The 17,724-nt window shown below is 35.6% G+C and overlaps 1 protein-coding gene across 3 annotated transcripts in view; it reads right to left on the reverse strand.

The window, feature by feature from the left end:
* The window catches only part of PHTF2 (putative homeodomain transcription factor 2), a 170,427-nt gene that overhangs the window by 70,119 nt on the left and 82,584 nt on the right, over positions 1–17,724 (reverse strand). The gene's annotated exons all lie outside the window — the stretch shown is intronic.

Below are 17,724 nucleotides of genomic sequence, written 5' to 3' on the forward strand. Positions count from 1 at the left end.
CATGAAGCCTCCACCTGAAGAAGTTTGGTAGTGCTAGGTAATTCCATAACCTCCTCAGGTAATCAATGTGTCAGACACTGTACTAAACAAATACCAAAAAAAAAAAAAAAGGCAGTGCCTGACCTCTAGAAGCTTACAATCTAACAGAAGAAAAGACAAATGGAAAAAAGTCTGAAAATGAGTGTGAGGGAATGTACTCAATGTCATGGCAGAGTATAGAAATCCTAGAGTGACTACGTTTGCCAGGTGAGCAAAAAAATCTCTACGTTGGAAGGGACAGTTGAAGACTTTTGCAGGAAGCCAGATATGAACAAGAAAAAATATTCTCTGCAAAGGCCCCTGACAACTAGTTATCCAGTCCTTTACTAAAGTCACTACCTTCTGAGAAAGCCCATTCTACATTTGGTCAGCTCTAATGGTGAAGAAATCTTCACTGTTATCAAGTCTAAACCAGATTCTCTAGAATTCCATACACTAATCCTACTTCTGCCTATGGGATTAAAAAGAATAAGTCTAATACTTCTTTCACATGACGATTCTTGTTAGATTTTAATTAATCAGTTAAAAAGAATCAAGCACCAGTATGTCTGGTATAGTACTAGGCAATGGAGAGATAAGTATGAAGAATGAAATCATTTTTCCTCACAAGGAGCTTAAGGGGGATATTATATTATACTACACATCTATATGTATATATATATATGTGTGTGTGTGTATGTGTGTGTGTGTGTAGACACATAGTATATATATATATATATATATATATATATATATATATATATATATACACACATAAAAAGTTGTTTGTCATTTTTTCAGTCATTTCAGAAGTGTTAGACTCTTCATGATCCCATTTAGGGTTCTCTTGGCAGAAATACTAGAATGGTTTGCCCTTTCCTTCTCCAGTTAATTTTATAGATGAGGAAACTGAAGCAAAAAGACTTATGTGATTTGCCCAGGGTCACACAGGTCTGAGGCCTAATTTGAACTTGGGTCTTTGAACTCAATGCCTGGTGCTCTATCTACTGCAACACACCTAGCTACTACCCCTACAAAATAGTTAATGCAAAGTAATTTGAGAGGGATAGCAATTAGAAGAATCAGGAAAAGCTTCATGAAGAACTTGATCCTTGATTTTCTTAAGAGAAGGATTTTTTTGAAATTGAGGTGAGAAGCAAATGCATTTCAAACATATGGGCTGGTCAAGTTAAAATATTAAAAATCTGAGATGCACGTATGATAGTGGAACCTTCAAGGGAGATATAGAAGTTGGGAGAGAAAAGAATTTGAGAGAAAAGATAATAAACTCAGTTTTGGACATGATAACCTTAAGATGCCCCTGGGAAAGCTAGTCTGAATTGTCAAACCGATGATGAAGTCAAATGATGATGAAGGAATGAAGTTTAAGGGAGATATTAGGTTTGGATTACATGTATCTTACATATACAATCTGCACAGAGTTTATAGTACACTTAAATCCATGAAAAGTGACATAGTTAATAAAAAAGGGGGTTGAAGAAAAGAAGAGAGTCCAGGACAAAACCCTGGGGAACCAGTAAAGACCAATACTGTAGCCACTAAAGTCTTCTCTTCTTCAGATCCTTGGCCCTTAAAGCAACCTTCATATAGCATGTTGTCAAGGATTACCATCCTTCACTTACAATCTCCAGTTTATTAATATCCTTCCTAAAATGTGGCATCTAACACTGAAAACCATAATTAAGTTGTGGTTTTACTACAGCAAAGTACCACAGAGCTTTCAGGTCCTTAGTGCTTCATACAATGCAGAGTAATTCATTACTGAACTGAAATTGCTCTTTCCAAAATTACCAGTAATGTCCAAATTGTCAGAGCTAATGATCTATTCTCAACTATGTCCTTCCTTCTTGACCTCTTTTTTATGTTGTTAATTAGTCTCTTCTGCATACTTTCCTCTCTAGGTTTCTTGACCACAACTCTCCTGGCTCTCCTCCTCCTTATCAGACATATCTCAGTTTTCTTTGCCAGATGCCCAGCCAGGGCATAATTGTCACTGTCCCTCTAGACTCTGTCCTGGATCCTATTTTTCTTCTTTCTTATATACTGTCTCACTTGGTAACTTCATCAACTCACAGTGAAATAGATGATTCACAGATCTTATAAAATCTCGCAAGCATCCAAAACCAGAACTCATTATCAAACCCTTTAAATGTTTCTTTCCAACTTTCCTATTACAGTTAAGGGTTTCACCATCCTCCTAGTCAATGAGGCTCAAAATCATGATGTTGTCCTTGTTTCCTCATTCTCATTCATCCCACATAATCAATCTGTCATCAAATCTTGTCTGTTTTACATTTAAGACATCTATCATATATGTGCTCTTCTCTCTATTCATGTAATCACCACCCTAATTCAGTTCCATACTACCTCATTTGGACTACTGCAATAGTCTTCTGATCAATATCCCTCTCTCAATTTTCCCCCTATTTTAATCTCTCCTCCACAGAGCTGGCAAAGTGATTTTCCTAAACATGCTACCACCCTACCCCCAATTCCCACCACCAATAAATTTTGATGGCTCCTTACTTCCTCAAGGATCAAATATAAAATTCTTTGACATTTAAAGCTCTATACAACTACAATCCAGCTATACTGACCCACTTGTTCCTCACACACAACATCCCACCTTCCAACTTACATAGAAGTGCATTTGCACTGGTTACAGCTCACCACTCACACCCCTAAATCTATGCTTGGAATATTCTTCCTCCTTACTTGCAATTCCTAGCTTCCTTCAAGATTCCTCTCAAATTTCACCTTCTACAGGTCTTTTACAGACCTATCCCCTTCACTCTAACCCTGTCCCTTCTCTCTAATCTTACCTTCTATTACCCTGTGTATGTGCATTGTTATTTGCATATTATTTGAGTTCCTTGAAAACAAACTGTTTAGCACAATGCATGAAACAGAGTATGCTTATTGAATTACTCAAATTGAGCTTGCAGGGTACCAGAGACCTTACATCATTTTCAGATGAAGTATCATTTTTTTAACCCTCTCTTATCTTATACTAGGGTTAATGACTTTTTGAACCAAAAATTGATCCTGGGCAAATCATTTAACCTCAAATGCCTAGCCCTTGCCACTCTTTTGTCTTAGAACTGATCCTAAGGTGGAAGATACGAACTTTAAAAAAAATTGTTTTCTATGTGACTGTCATGAAACAGATTAGGTTAATTACTGCCCTCCCCTACCTTTGTCATCTACAATTTGATACCTGTTATCAATACCTTTATCAAAGATAAATATGAAAGAGTCAAATACATATCACAAAGATTATACATTATGACCAAATGGAATTTATATCAGGAATGCAGGAAGGGTTTAATATAAGGAATACTATAAACATAATTGATCACATTAACAACCAAAGTAATAAAAATCACTTGACTTTATTAATGAATGCAGAAAAACCCTTGATAAAATACAACACTCCTTCATATTAAAAATACTAGAAAGCATAGATATAAATGAATTTTTTCTTAAAATTATACAAAGCATCTATCTAAAATGATCAGCAAATATTATCCGTAATGGGGAAAAGCTAAAAGCCTTCCCAATAAGATCAGTAGAGAAACAAGTATGCCCATTATTTAACATAATATTAGAAATGTTAGCAATAGAAATAAAAGGAGAAAAAGAAAATGAGTAAATAAGAATGGGCAAAGAAATAATAAAACTCTCTTTTTGCAGAAAATATAGTATATCTGGAGAATCCTAGAGATTCAACTAAAAAGTTAGCTGAAACTATTGATAATGTTAGTAATGTAGCAGGATATGAAATAAACCCACATAAATCATCAGCATTTTAATATACTACTAACAAATCCTGCAAAAAGAGATAGAAATAGATATTCCATTTAAAATAACTACAGATAGAACAAAATACCTGGGAGTATACCTGCTAAAACAAACTCAGGAACTACACAAGCATAACTACGGAACACTTTTTACTCAAATCAAGTCAGATTAAATAATTGGAGAAATACTAATTGTTCATGGATAGGCAGGATCAATATAATTAAAATAACAACCCTGCCTAAACTAATCTTCTTTTTGAAATCACATCAATCAAATTACAAAGAAATTATCTTATTGAGCTAGAAAAAAATGACAAAATTCTTTTGGAAGAAAAAGTCAGAATATCAAAAGAATTAATGAAAAATATGTAAAGGATGGAGGTCTAGCAATACCAGATTTTAAACTGATATATATATCTCACAGCAGTAACTATCAAAACTATCTGGTACTGGCCAAGAAACAGAACGAAAGATCAGTAGAACAGAGGAGATATATAATAAAAAGTAGTAAAAGGTGTAAGGATAATTTTTGCTTTGTGACTTGAAATCTAAATAATTGGTCGCCAGGGAAAATTCCCAAATAATAAAATACCCAAGTCAGCTGGGAATTATGGTGATTTTAATTAATATAGAGAGAAGGAATTAAGGAAAAGAGAGGAGAGAGAGAGAGAGAGAGAGAGAGAGAGAGAGAGAGAGAGAGAGAGAGAGAGAGAGAGAGAGAGAGAGAGAGAGAGAGAGAGGGAGGGAGGGAGAGAGAGAGGGAGGGAGGGAGAGAGAGAGGGAGGGAGGGAGAGAAAGAATTAACTTAAACTGCTCTGGCTTAGGCTGAGCCAGGAAGGAGTTAAAAGCCTTGCCAAAGTGGCCTCCCTGAGCCTAAGGGAAATGGAGTCAGTCTTATCACTCAGTAGGAGACCATCTCCAAGGAAGCTTGTCTGAGTGAGATCCTCCAGGCTGAGTTCCACTCCTGAACTGAACTCCGAATCCAATTGCACTCCGAACTGAATTCAATTCAAACTGAATTGCCTGAACTGACTTTTTTAGCCTCCTTTTAAAGAATTTTTCTTCTTATGTCACCTCCCCTAAATTTCCACGTCTACCAATCACAGTAGACACTTTTTCCAGGACTGCCTATTCTTTAGTTCTCACCTTCTTTGATTAGATTTTCTCCAGGACTATCCACTCTTTAGTTCTCACCTTCTCTGGTTAGATTATATCTTCTAAAGTACTTCACACTTCTTTGTTAAGCTTACCTTTTGTGAGTTACTTGACCTTTTTGTGATTAATTTAACCTTTATAGGTACTTAGCACCTTTTTGTATTAGATCTAAAAATAGACTTAGCTTAAGTTTTAGCTTCACTATAAGGTATGAGTTAAGTACCTTCATTGTTCAATCAGGAGTTTACAACTTTATCTTCCCCTAAAGTACTGTCTGAGTGGGGTGGAATAATTTCCAAGTTCACAGTACATTCCTGATTCTGTTAGACCAAGTATCTCCATTGTTACAATAAGTAAATAGCTAAATCAAATCTTCTAAAGTACAGTCTGAGTAGTTTTTAAAATTCACAAAGGTTTGGGGATAAGAAATTATATATGTGGTAAAAACTGCTGAGACAACTGGAAAATAGTTTGGCAGAAACTGAGTATGAAAAGATATCTTACATCAATCACTAAGATAAGATCAAAATGAATATGAGATCTAGACATAAAAGGAGATATCATAAGCAAATTAGAAGCGTAGGGAGCATATTACTTATTAGATTCATGGATAGGAGAGGAACTTATGAGTAAACAAGAGATGGAGAGTGCTATGAGATGTAAAATAGATAATTATAAGTACATTAAATTGAAAAGATTTTGTACAAATGAACAAAAGTGGCCAAAATTAGAAAGAAAGCAGATAGAGTTCTCATATCCAAAATACAAGAACTTTATTATATTTATAAAAATAAGAACCATCCCCTAAGGGATAAATAAGCAAATGATATGAATAGAGTTTTCTGATAAAGAAATCAAAGCCCACATACAAAATAAATTTATGTACACATAAAAAGTGTTCTATATTACTACTGATTAGGGAAATGCAAAACAAAGCAATTCTGAGGTATCATCTCACTCCTATTAGATTGGCTAAAACGACAAAAGGGCAAAATGACAAATGTTGGACAGGATGTGGAAAAGTAGGAACACTAAAACACTGTTGATGAAACCATTTTGGATAGCAATTTGGAATTACAAATCTAGAGCTATAAAACTCTGTATATCCTAAGACCTAGCAATAGGTCTATTTCAGAAGATCAGAAAAAAGGGAAAAGAAACTATATGTTACAAAATATTTATTAAGCAGTTCTTTTTATGGTGGCAAAGAACTGGAAATCTAGGAGATGTCCATCAGTTGGAGAATGGCTAAACAAATTATAATATATGATTATGATTAAATACTATTGTACCATAAAAAATCATAGGCCCATTAATTTATTAAACTTGGAAAGAACTACATAATATAATGAAGAGTGAAATGAGTAGAACTAAGAGAACATTACATACAGTTATAGATTTAATATTTGAAGAATAACTTGTGAATGTTCACAAATATGGAAATATGAAAAACACAGACTTTATCATTTGCTAGATGATACCTTCTATGGTATTGGGAAGGGAGGGAGGAGCTGAATAAAAAATAAAAATAAAGAGGCAAAAAGCATAGGGCCACGCACAAGACCTTGGGAAACTCCGTTAGACAGCTCCTTCCTAAGTGACATATAGCTCTTAATGATTATTCTTTGGATCGGGTTGTTTGAATCAGAACTGAATCCACCTATTTCTACTAGCAACTACTGAAATTCAGTCTCCACATAAATACCCACTATATATGCAATGCAGTGGGGAAACAATAGGAAAGCAATGTCTAGTTCACATCTCTTCATCTTTTCCATAAGAACTGCTCTTTCCCTAGCCCAAGAGTACTTTTCCTATAAGTCACTACCTTTTTTTTTTGAACAAAGATAAATGACAACAGTTTAATAGTCATGTCCATCAATCTTTTTATCACCCTAGGTTCATACTCATTTGGGTCTACTGAATTGAATTTATCAAAGGCAGTTAGGGAGCCTTTTGCTATCTTATTATTTATTTCAAGTTTCAACTTTCTATTTATCATCCTGTTCTTTCAGTCCTTAGCTCATTCTCCTTGGCAGAGAAAACAAAGAATGTAGGATTTAAACAGTTCTGCTTCCCCCAAATAATCAGCTGGAGTCACACTGTGTGGTCCTTTAAATCAAGGCCACTGACTGAAATAACTGGTTTTGCTCCATACTTATTCTCTACCTCTCCAAATCCCTACTCTAATTGTAAACATGATCTAACATATTCAGTCAGAAAGACAAAAAGAAAAAGGTTGCATAATAAGTGTATATTAAGTTGGAAAAGATTTGGTCCCAATTTTACAAATGCCTCTCAAGTTCTTTTCTCCTAGATACTACCTACCACACTCTGGTTTTTGTTTAATTTTCCTAAGAGAGTGGCACAAAGCATTTAATCTACTAGCCTTTGGGTCTCATTCTCCACTCAACTTTACTTCCTATTCTACCAGAAGGCTGAGCCAATAAGATATGGTTCTGGATAGGAGGGAAAACAAGCATGTTTTTATTATTTATCTTACTTAGGCAACCCAAATTTCAATTTGGTTACAGGAAGGTAGGTGATATAGTAGAGTAATGAACTTGGTATTCAGAAGATCTCAATTTGAATTCTTCCTCAGACCTATTAATACTAGCTATCTGACCCTGAGTAGTCCCTTAATCTTTTTCAGAGCCATTTAATTTTTTCTGAGGCGGAGAAATAGTAAATAATAGCACCTACCTCATAAGCCTGCTGGATGATCAAATAATACATGAAAAACATTTTGCAAATCTTAAAACACTATATGAAGGTTAGCTATTATTATTATAAAGGTAAGAAATACTGTAAAAGGGAATTCTTTGTTCTCTTTGAGTTTACACTTGTGAAAAGGAATCCTTTAATCCCTTTGTCTATTTTTAGTTAATACTTTGGTTAACAATACCTTAAGTACCCCTACTTAGTACCTCACTAGATTGTAAAGACAGGATTAACTCTCCATTTGTCTACTTTTTGAAATGAATCAACAAAAGTCTGAACACCCTACTTAATACTAGGTGAGAAGCTATCCAGGTACTTACAGAAATCATACCCTTAGAAATTCAAGCAGCCAAGAATCTGTGAATCTTTTTGATAAGAACTTAATCTTCAGAAGATGAGAAATTGATCCTACAGACACTGCCTCCTGGGCAGTGCTAGACAATTTGGAAACTGTGATTGGCCCCTGTGAAGAGGGGAGGAGACAAGAAGTCACCATAAAAAGCAAGCCCCAAACTCCTTCAGAGCAGATTGTCTTTGAGAAGATATTCTGAAGAGATTATCTTCTGGAGGTAGTCTTAGATAGTCTTCCAGGGAATTTTGCTGGAGATTGCGGCTTGGATCGTGGACTCAGAGCTTGGCTTCTACTTGGGCTATGACTCTTGGATTACTTCGGTGGGTGAGTAAAAAGATGACCCCTTTCCTAGCTTCTAGAGAAACTAGCCTCCATCTTGGAGAAGGCCAAGTGGTTACTCACTACCAGCCTTCCTGGTTGAGAGCTAATTAATCTCTACCTGGATTAAGCAGACCCAGAGCAAAACATTTAGGTTGATGGGATAGATAACTTCTCTATCCCTCTAATATTTCTCTTCTTTATTGTTTCCTCTCTATTTGTAAATAAATTTCTGACTCAAGATATAACAAAAACTGGTGATCACATAATTTCATATAATCATCGTCCAAACATTAATTTTAACCTTTATAATTCATAAGTGAATTTCTAAATAAAGATGTTCACAAGATCAATAAAGGCTAAAAATCACAAAATTACTTTAAAAACACCAGACACACACCTTTAAAATGTTGAAAGTAGACTTCATAAGATAGTCTTCTTTCTAGATCTCTCTCATTTTAAATATACTCATTTCTCTAATCTTAGTCAATCACCCTCATCATCTTCTTGTCATTGTAGTGGTTAGAGTGCCAAAACTAGAGTGAAGAATACCTGAGTCCAAATCTTGCTTTAGGCATTTCCTAGCTTGGGGCCCTGGATAAGTCTTTTAATTTCTTTCAGTATTGATTTCCTCATCTGCAAAAGGAGGATACTGAAAGCACCTACATCAAAGTGTTGTTTTAAGTATCAAATAAAACAAATAAATTACTATGTAAATGCTAGCTATTATTAGTTCTGACACAGTTTAAATCCTCACCACCTTTCATATGAACTACTTGCAAAAGTCTTTCTAATAAGTCTCCTACTATATAATTCATCATCCATTAACTGCCAAAGAGAATTGTCTAAAGATCAGGTCTGCCTATGTCATTTCCCTATCTAAAGTAAAGTGGCTTCCAATTGCCTCTAGGATCAAATTTTGTTTGCTGTTTTCAATCTACTTTTCAAGTGTATTATAGATAAGCCCCTCCCACATTTTATTGTTCACTCAACCAGGCCTTCTATTTTTCCTTGTATATACTCCATCTCCTGTCTCCAGTCCTTTGAAATGAATGGCTAGCTCTCCCCGACCCCTTGCCTGGAAAGCACTCTCTTCTTACTCTTGCACCCTAAAATATAATCTGTTCCTAATGTTCCACCTCCCAAAAATGTCCTGCATTTATTTTGCATATGTTCTGCATAAATTTATTTATGTACATCCTGTCTCCCTTGGCAGAATGTAAAGCTCATTTTTGCCTTTGTATCCCAGACATCTAACACAGTTCCTGGCACATGCTGGATGCCTAAAAAATACTGACTGAGTAATGTAGCAGGAGGCACTGAGAACAGCTGGTCAGTCAGTGAACAAGAATTTATTAAGCACTTAATTGTGTGCCAGATACTATGCAATAAGTGCTGGGGATACAAAGGCAAAAACAAAGTCCTTGCTCTTAAGGTGCTCACATTCTAGTGGAGGAGACAATATTAATCAATTAACATTTACTGAGTGCCTACTATGTTCCAGGCACTATGCTAAGCATTGAAGACACAAATAAATATGTACATACTATCTATATCTATCTATATCTATCTATCTATCTATCTATCTATCTATATCTATCTATCTATCTATCTATCTATCTATATTACAATCTTGTCAAATTTCAGGCTACTCACGTAATCATTCTCCAAAAGAAGAAAATTAAGCAACAAAAGATGCAAATAGATATTGTGAATCTTAAAATTTCTCAGACTTGTGAATGTTAAAAATTCTCAGACTTTACTTAGAACATTTGGTTAAGACCATTCCCCATTTTAAACAATGAAGGTACTTGATCAGGAATGTGAAAACTCTAACATTATTCCACCCATACTTATGCATACTTTAGGGGAAGATAAAGTTGTAAAACTCCTTATTGAACAATGAAAAATTATTTAACCCACACTTAAAGTGAAGCAAGAACCCTTAAGCTGGATCTATTTTTAGATCTAATATAAAAAGGGTGCTAAGTACCTATGAAGGTCAAATTAATCACTAAAAGGTCAGGCAACTTGCAAACTTGCAAGGGACAAGCTTAACAAAAGTGGTATGAAGTTTCAGTATACTCAGGTGTGAACTTACTCAGAAGTTTTAGTCTACCTAGAGAAATTGAGAACTAAAGAAGATGTGAATTAAGAATGGTCAGTCCTGTGAAAATATCTACTGTGATTGGTAGATGTGAGAACTTAGGGGAGGTGACATAGGAGAAAATTCTCTTTAAAAAGGAGGTCAGAAAGGCCTCTGGGCGGGTCAGCTTGCCAAAGCTGAATTGGAGGGCTCAGTGGCTGAACTTAGTGGAGCTGAGGAACTAAACTGGAGGGTCTCTCTGAACACTAGAATCTTGCTTGGGACAAATCTTGTGGTGAGTGAATTAAAGACTGACTGGTCTCTCTTAAGGCCCAGGCCTAGGCCATTTTGGCCTAAGCCCCTCATACATTATTTCCTCTTATTCTCTCTCCCCCTTTTCCTTGATTCCTTATTTGTATTAATTAAAATCTGAATAAAAACCCAGCTGACTTGGGTATTTCATATTTGGGAATTTTTCCCATGGCGACCACTTTATTTTTTAATATAAAATCAAGACACTAAAAATTATCTTTACAGTTTTGAAAATTCAAAGTCTTGAAACCATATTTTTGCAGTCACAGTTTAAGGCAACCACTCTTTTAACTGTTACAATATGTTAGTTTTGCAAATGGAATCTAACTCTTCAAAGAGTTTGTGATTACAAAGAAAAGAAATATTTTGAAGGCAACAACTTAGATGGTGAGCTGGTATGCAATGTCTTCAACGTCCACCATCTTCACTCACCCAAACTCATCACCTACTTCAAAGCAAGCAAACATAAATATGAGATCAAAGCTGCCATAACAAAAGTCTTGTTCTAAAGTTCACAGGGGCAAAAATAAAATAAAATAAAATAAATGCATTGTATCCTCACTCACTCAAAATAATTAGAAGGTAGCAAAAGTCTAATTAGTGAACAATCACAAATGAAGGGGTCTGGAGAAGCCTCATAGTATGAATGATATGGATAGAGATATATACTTGAAATTACAAGTATACTCAATGAGATGCAGTTTGTTGAATCGGTTACAGTCGAATCAACCTCTCACACATTCTAGCTGTAAGACATTGGGCAAAATAACCTCTGTGACCAAACTATCCAAGATTACAATTTACTGATAAAAGAAATTTTCTAAGACTAAGTTATAACTTAGTTGCCAGTTTACATTTTTGGTGGAGATTTCCAACTAACCCAATCAAATCACAGGTCCAGACCAAATAAATTATATAGTGATATACATATGCATACATACAAACATACACACCCACACTTAAGTTATTTCTGACAGTCTTAGAGAATTACCAAGGAACTGGAGAGGTTAATTTGCCCATGAAAACTTTTTAATTGTCAGAGATAGTGCTCTGTTTATGTTCATGTGTATTCATATACTAATAAAACTTTACTATATTTAAATGATTTTCCCCCTTTGGAACCTATAGAATGATCAGCAAAGGGAATTCCCCATGTAAGGTGAACCTGACACAGAAAGGCAACTCTTAAAACATACCCACCCACCCCCACCCCCACCCCCACACCCCATCTTACTCACTCCAAGGGAGGCATTTTATCCATTATGCCATCCTGCTTCCCTATGTTTAGAGAGAGTAATTTAAACTAACTGCTAAATTATCCTCCAGGAAATGAGGGTCAACTGACTGAGAATCTTCCCCTCTGACCCAATAGTGTTTCACTTCTTCCCAACAGTTTTTGGCCTTCCAAAAACCAGAACCTCCCACCCCCACAAACCCTTTGTCTTCCCAAGTCAATCCATTCAGTTTTGCCCTTTCATTCTGGGAATGAACTACCCAGAGTAACTAAAAACTCACTTTATCTATTATAATCAGATGTCCCCAAACCATATTTCAGGATCTACTCAGCAGATGCATCTTGACATTGAATTTGCTATTCAACAAAGAAGTAGTTTGGATATATCTTTACTAAGTACTCATTTGCAACTCACAAGATCCATTTATTTTTTTAAACGAATGGGTTGAAAATTGTTAAAAGTTCAAACTTAATAAATATGCTAGTTGACTGATGGTTGGAATAGAATAAATGGAAAATATCTTCTCCACCTTGCTGATTGCTTTTGAAAATTAACAGAAATGAAAATAGTAGGATGTTTAAAAAAAGATAAATTTCAACTTGTTAAAAATCATAAATTTAAAATTCAAATTCAAGTGATAAGTTGTACTGCATTATATCCTTTAGTTTTCTTTCAAATTCAATGTTATACATATAGATGTAAAAAAACACTTATTCTAACCCTGAAGAAAATAAAATATTGCCAGCTCACGCGTGGTAGTGCTACATGTAGAGTCCTGAGAGACTGACTCTAGTGAGTCTAGTGAGCACTAAGGTTTACAAAGCCTTATGGATCAACCTTGCATGAGTGGTAGGTAGCTGACAAAGTTTTGGCATGAGACATTTATATCATACCCTGGATGAGCACTGACATTTTAAAGCTAGTGCAGTCACCAATGTAGACACACACACACACACATACATACATATACATATATATATATATATTGCTTATGTTGATATAAATCAAAATTTTTATTTTTATGTAAGCCATTTTTTTGCATGATTCTAAAACATGTGCTTCTAGAGATCTTCCATAGAAAATCTGGAGGTCTTCCTCTAGGTTTTGTTACTTTTCTTGGGCTCCACAATCACCCAAACTATCCAAATATTTCTCACTATCAATACATGACCAGTTCCCTTTCTTTTCCAATGATGTACTTCATTTTAATTCAATTATAAACTTATTAATACATATTAGCACCAACTAGGTTCTAGAAATTCAAAGAAAAATCCTTTATTCCCCAAGGAACTTATTTCATCAAGGGAGTACTTTTAAACAGATAATAAGAATCAGAAATGTATGTGTAATTTCATTGATATAGGGGAAGAAACTCCCTTCATCAATACAGGTCTATACCTTCACTATAACTTATAGTCTTATTTGTCTAGAGTAACTTGAGTTGAGATACTTGCTCCAAGCCACACAACCATTATGTGTCAGAGGTGAATCAGATAAATAAATACAAAGTAACCTGAACAGTGCCATACAAAGTAATTTGAGCAGAAAATCTATTAAAGGATAGTGGTGCTCTCAATGAAAGACAGGGAACTCTGGAGGAGGGGTAAGTTTAGGGGAGAAAGCTAAAAAGTTCTGAGCTAGACATTTTGACTCTGAGTTGGCTACCAAACATCCAGATGATGTCTGGTTGGCAGTTGGTGGTACAGGACTGGGGCTGTGGAAAAGAATTAAGATTACAGATTCAGAAGCCATCTGCACAAAGAACCCATGGAAACTGATGAAATACCAAGAGTGTGGAAATAAAAACTGGCCCAAGCAAGCTCTGGGGGACATCCACAATTAAGGGCAATGGGCTGGATTACAAAACAAAGAACATAGAGAACTTGTCAGAGAGGAAGGGAGATAAAAGAAGGAAATGTCAAAAAAGTCTCCAGGAGAAACAATATCTTCTATGATAGCTGAAATACCAGGAAGGAAAAAAGACTGAGAATAATATTAGCAACTAAGAAATAAATGTGAACCATGGTGAGGGAGCAGCTGAAGGGTAGCAGTAATGGTGTAGGAAGCCAGATTGTAAAGTGATGCAAAAGAGGGGGGAAGGGAGGAAAAACAGACAAAAGTATAGAAGGCATTCATCACTCTCATCCTTAAGAAAGAGAAGAGAAATATAGGCTAGTGATTACAAAAGGATGTAAGGATTTTCTTTAAGGGGGGCACACTTGAGCAGGACCATTTATGATGACTTCTATACCCTTCTTTGAGTGGGCTTAATTTGAAATATGATTCAGCCTCATTGTGCCACTATACATCTATCCATTTCCTGTTGGGATCTCTAATTTTTAACTATTAAAAAAATGATATCCAGGATCTGTAACCATGCAACATCTTTGGGAGAATATTGGTTTAAAAAAAGATAGATCTCTTAGCCAGGCATGAACTTATGATACTTAAAAGCACTGTGTAGTTTCTCAACTATGATGCTATCCACTTTTGTCCTCCTTTTCAATTCTTGACCTAACATTGAGTCCTATCTGCAATGTTCTTTAGGATCTCTCTGCCCCAACCTTTCCCTCCAATTCAACATCAGAGTTTCAACAAACATTTTTCTTTTCTTAAAATGGATTTAGCTGATTTCCTTTGAATAATCATGGATGTTTCAGAATTAGAGGAACCTTCTAAATGAGGTCCTGGGAGGTGGGGGTTGGGTGGATGAGTCGGTGACCACAGGAGAAAAGGGACAGACAGACACACACACACACACACACACACAAGATTTACTGAAAGATGCTCTTTATGGCTAACCAAGGCTTCATAAAGATAGAAAGATAGAAGCCACTCCAAGTTTTAGGGACCCTGTCTCAAAGTGGACTTCCACTCTAAAGGTCTCATGGAGCATGGGTGAACACCAACCACCATGACTTTCTGGTTTTCTCTTTTATTGAGAATGTCTCATCTCTCATGGATGTTATTGTTGTTTCATCAGTTTCCACTGCCTTTCAAAGGTTCTAGGCCCCAGGGCAATGAATGCTACCAAAATAAAAGTGTCTGTTAATTCTACTTTTAGAGTAATGATTTAAACAACATAAATGATTCCTCTTTGTCTACTCCTGACTCTATTTTTCTCTACCATTCTGCAGAGACCTTCCCTGCCTCACCACTGGAATTCCTCATCTCCTTTTGCCCCCTGCAGCAATTGTCTGGTTTCTCCCAGACTTCAAATTTAAGGAAAGAGTACTCTGGTCACGCATTCCTGACTTTTTGGACTTTCCAGACCATGCTTTAATTTGGGCACCTTCTCACTTCGCCACCCCCCCCCCACACCCCACTCTTAGTTGCTCTCTTACTCACTAGAATATAAGCTCTTTGAGTTTAGAGACTTCTTTCTTTCTTTCTTTCTTTCTTTCTTTCTTTCTTTCTTTCTTTCTTTCTTTCTTTCTTTCTTTCTTTCTTTCTTTCTTTCTTTCTTCCTTTCTTTCTTTCTTTCTTTCTGTCTTTCTGTCTTTGTATTTGTAGAATTTAACAGTGTGTTTGGTACATAGTAAGGACTTAAGAAAAAAAAAAGCTTGCAAATCTGAAGGGGTAAAGAAAGGAAAAAAGAAAGTTGGGGTAAGGGGTGAGGAAAAATCCAGGTCAACTGATGCCCAACTGTATGTTTACTGGATCTCTCTTTTTTTTTATTTTCTTTAATTAGATGATTTAGAATATTTCTACATGGTTATAAGGTTCATGTTCTTTCATACCTTTCCCCCACTCCCTCCCATAACTGACGAGCAATTCCACTGGGTTTAATATGTGTCACTGATCAAGACCTATTTCCATATTATTAATATTTGCACTAGGGTGATCTTTTAGAGTTTACTTTCTATTGGGTCTCTTTTGATTTAGAAACTTATCTTCATGGCTTTGGTTGTACTCTGAAAAACTTTCCTGAATTCAGCCCTCCCTACAGTCCTTAGCTTACTAAACATTCCTTGCCAAAATAAAGAGTAAAGGTGACAACATGTTTATTCATAACCGCAATTTCTGACTTAGATCTTATAATCAATCTCTAAACTTTAAAGCATGCTATAGGTGCAATTATCTTAATTAAGGTCTCTTGTTAAGTATTTCTTATGTTGGGGCATACTACCTGAAGAGCAGGTAACTACCAAGTGATAGAAGCAGCTCTATATCATCAATCTAGGGATTATCTATACCATCTATATCTATACTCAAACAGAAATGGGAGTCATTCAGGCACACATAAGGAAACCTGCAGGCCATACAATAACTTGGAAAACCACAAATTTTGTATATTTTTTTTATTAACACATCAAAACATTTTAATCTGGTTTGGGCTATACTTGGGAGTGTTGTGGTCTGTATGTTGGATGACTCTGCTCTACAGAGTCTGCTCTACAGAGATGGAGAATGAAATCATATTATGCCTTCTTATCCCATGGAATTCTTGTCTTCTCCCCCTTCCCCACCAGAAATAATTCACAGAAGTGGAAATGGTCCTTAGACATTACTGAGTCCATCTTAAACTAAAACTTGGGCAGCTCAAGCCAGAGAATTTCAGAGCCAATCAAATGGGTAAGTAGCATAGCAAAGATTTTAACCCAGGGGTCCTGTCTCCAAATCCAGTCTTCTTTCTATGTTTCTATGTTACTGCCATAAAGCCATATTCCTCTTCACTGTGAAATGGAGCTAAGACTAGATTCTTGCCAATATAATAAATACTGTCAGGTTCTGAAATATTGGAAAGACACTTTAGTATACTTCTCACAATAACTGTCTTATCCTAAGAACCAGCCTAGTTAAATAACAAAAGGTTCATTATATGACCAATGGGTCTTGGTGATAAAAATCTTTGGCAATGACAACCCATAAAAGGAAGTAAAATGGAAAATGGCCCTTGATCCCACACAGCCGTCTTCAGCTTCTGTAATGATGGTAGCAGGCTTGTAGAAAAGAAGAGATTGCTCAGAATTATGGGTATTTACTAATAAGCATTTATTACTCCCAGCTCCCTGCAAAAAAGCCAGGAAGATAAACTACAGTTTATTTGCCAAAATCTATCTGTTTCAAAGGATGAAAAGGTAGAGAAATTCTACAGACAATTGGCTAAAACCTTCCAAATTAGATTAATATGTGCCATACTATTTGATGGCTTTGATCAATGTAAGATGAAGGATAGAAAAGAATAACTAAAACTATGTTGGAAAATACAGTTCAAAATAAGAAACAAGTGACCCCAAAGGCTTGTGAATGGTAAAAAAGCCTTGTGTGTGTGTGTGTGTGTGTGTGTGTGTGTGTGTGTGTGTGTGTGTGTATGTATATGTATATAATACTTTCTCTAAGAACTGGGCACAGTGAGCACCAACCAACCTTTTAAAAAATGGAATTAATTGTGTTATGATAGGAAATAACTGGATGCTAATGCAGGAGTCATTTCTGAATCAGCAATCTCCATGTCTACAAAAAACCATCAATTTGTCAGAATAAAATCAAAATTAATACCAAGATAGGAGAAAAAATAAGTTGATCTATTTTTTAAAACTACTAATGACAAAAGATGGAAAATCAATAAAGAAACCAGCCTGACAAAGGTTGTCAGAATTCCCAAGGAAGTGCAACTGAGATAAATCTCCATGAGAAGCCCAGAAGAAACAAGAAATCTTCTCAGCCAGTGAACATTTGATCTTTTTGCTAAGAAAAGAGATA

This window comes from Monodelphis domestica, chromosome 5 (genome assembly GCF_027887165.1).
Source record: "Monodelphis domestica isolate mMonDom1 chromosome 5, mMonDom1.pri, whole genome shotgun sequence".
Lineage (NCBI taxonomy): Eukaryota > Metazoa > Chordata > Mammalia > Didelphimorphia > Didelphidae > Monodelphis > Monodelphis domestica.